Source organism: Nylanderia fulva, unplaced genomic scaffold (assembly GCF_048542155.1).
Source record: "Nylanderia fulva isolate GAGA-0341 unplaced genomic scaffold, ASM4854215v1 Scaffold260, whole genome shotgun sequence".
Lineage (NCBI taxonomy): Eukaryota > Metazoa > Arthropoda > Insecta > Hymenoptera > Formicidae > Nylanderia > Nylanderia fulva.
The window spans coordinates 152,066-155,135 of NW_028190326.1; the positions used below are offsets into that span (position 1 = coordinate 152,066).

Consider the following 3,070-nt stretch of genomic DNA (forward strand, 5'->3'; position numbering starts at 1 on the left):
AGCAATCTTCTTTCTTTCGCGTGTACATTAGTCATTGTATTTCATCATTGTATAAAGGATCATTTCTTCATAAGAGAGTCATTTATTTCGCGAGCCGCGAGTGAGTGAGAGTGTGTGCGAGAGACATCTTTTGCGAGAAAGAACGTCCGGAGGACGTAACAATATATAATTGAGTTTTTACATTATACACATTTCTATATAAGTACTGTGTCAAGTAAAACGTTCCGTATGGATGGTAAAGGCGAACGTAAAAAATTTTAGTTAAAAAAACTTGGCGCTGCTAAATTAAACAATGTGCTAATAATATTAACGTACTCTGTATGTACATTTATGTTTCAGTTTATTTATTTATTTATTTATTTATTTCCAGTTATTATAATGATGTAATTTTTTAAGTAAATTAATTATTTGTTATTAAAGTAATGTTTATATAGAATTAATTTTATTTGTTTTAACTTTAAGATATACCTATTGCAATAACTAATTAACCACTATGCTAATGAACGAACTCCGTACATATTTACATTACAAATATTTTTGTACTTTTAAATTAAATAAATTGTTTAGTAGTTTATTTGTTACGTTAAGATATATTGCCATAAATTAATTATTTGTTACTTTAAGATATATTATAGATAAGATTCATTGCAGTAACTTTTAAATTTAGCAGCGCCAAGTTTTTTTAACTAAAATTTTTTACGTTCGCCTTTACCATCCATACGGAACGTTTTACTTGACACAGTACTTATATAGAAATGTGTATAATGTAAAAACTCAATTATATATTGTATTAAAGAATTTGTAAGACTTGATAAGGACCTAAACTTACTCGAAACGTTGTCTTTTATTGTATATGACATCGAATTAATAATAATAATAAATTTAAGCCAGTTGGGTCGTCTCACAGTTATTATTTTAAAATTTTTTAATTTTTTTAATTTTGTATTAATTTTTTAATTTTTGCATAAGTTTCTAATTTTCAATTTTTTTTATAAATATTTATTCATTTGGCGCAACTTTTAGATATCATTTTTTTTTTTTTAGAAATATTAATTTTACAACATAAAAGTTTTATATTTTTTATAAAATTAATTTTACAACATAAAAGTTTTATATTTTTTATCAATTAATTTTACAACATAAAAGTTTTATATTTTTTATAAAATTAATTTTACAACATAAAAGTTTTATATTTTTTATAAAATTAATTTTACAACATAAAAGTTTTATATTTTTTATAAAATTAATTTTACAACATAAAAGTTTTATATTTTTTATAAAATTAATTTTACAACATAAAAGTTTTATATTTTTTCTAAAATTAATTTTACAACATAAAAGTTTTATATTTTTTATAAAATTAATTTTACAACATAAAAGTTTTATTTTTTTATAAAACACTTTAACACATGACGCGTAAACTTGGCGCCCTTTTTTTTACCTTTTTTTTAAAAAAGGTATTTTTTTTATGGATATCATTCCTTTTTGTAGTACATACCATATATTTTTTATAATTTAAAATAAGAAAGCAAAGAATCCGCCATCATCCTCGTCATTATTTCATATGCTATATATATTATTTATTAGCCATCTTTTGTAAAAATATTATATAAATATTTTTAGCACCTCTAGGCCACTGTTTTTTTTTAATTAGCGCATCATCAACTTCGACCCAAATGTTAGATACTCCTTCTCTACACATACTTATATAATGACCTTTATCAATACACGAATCATGATAAAATATAGCACTCATCGTCTTATATAACTGTCCAGCTATTAATACTTTATTTGTTGGAACAGCACATAGATTTAATTTTTGTGTTGCTTTCATTAATTTATCATTTTGTGAAAATACTGTTAAATGAATTACAACTATCTCTTTTGCCAATGATATTTCATTTTTAAATATTATATCATTTCCAGTACAACGTTCACATGATTCATTGTGTGATTCTTTCCAGTGTTAAGTCGTAACATTTAATAAATCATTTAGATTATAACTTTTCTTTTTCAAATTATTAATAGGAATTGAAATAGCAATATTCTTTTCAACAGTAATTTTAGTATTACCACAAATTTTGCATCGTTTAGTAGAAGTAACTTGATGTTCTATTAAATTTCTTATACAATCATATTTTTCGCAAAGAGTCGTAAGAAAATGGAATGCATTTCGTTTTGCGGTGTTCGAAAAATATTCTCCTAAACATTGTCGTACTGTAAATGTATTTAAATTAGACATTCCATATTCATATCGATGCATTAATATACGTAAAACATCTGATTTATCGCAATTAAATAATTGTTGCCTAATGACATTTAAATGTAATAAACATTGTAATACTGCATTTGCATAGCATGAAACTTTGTCTGTATTTTGGAAACCACGTATGATCCAAGCAATATTTCGTCGAACTGTTTGATCTGAACTTGATTTTTGAACAGAAGTAATTATTTTTGGTAACGCCCATAAAACATCTTTTACTTTACGATAGCGTTCTTTTGTCATAGTAATCATTTCTGCATTTTGATTGTGTATCTGTTTTAAACGATTATATTCAATAATAGCTTTTTCGCTAGCTATTACTGATGAAGGATCGTAATTAATTAAATGTAATCCTTCTAGAGATGTTACTCGTGATAATGCAACATAAATTTGACCACAACTAAATACAGAGTTACCGATGTCCATAATTGCACTTCGCAAACTCAATCCTTGACTTTTATGAATAGTGATACCATAACTCAAAGATAATGGAAATTGTTTTCTAATAACATACACTCTATCTACCACTTCAAATTTAACACTTACTCTTTCAATTTCATATTCTGAACCTGATGGTAAAAGAAGTTTAATCTTTTCTACGTAATCAGTAGATGTATCTTGTACAATTGAAATTACTTTAGCAATTGTACCGTTTACAAGACCTAAACTAGCATCGATATTATGTCGAATCATAACTTTTGCTCCAATTTTAATTTTAATTTGTTTTGAAAGTCCAGCTGTTTTTGAATTATCATCATCGTTATTTGACAATACTTTTAATGCTTTCTTTTTTAAATATGGAAC

The 3,070-nt window shown here is 24.7% G+C and overlaps 1 pseudogene; it reads right to left on the reverse strand.

The window, feature by feature from the left end:
- Positions 1-1,576: 1,576 nt before the first annotated feature.
- On the reverse strand, positions 1,577-2,959 carry LOC146722871 (uncharacterized; annotated as a pseudogene).
- Positions 2,960-3,070: the final 111 nt, after the last annotated feature.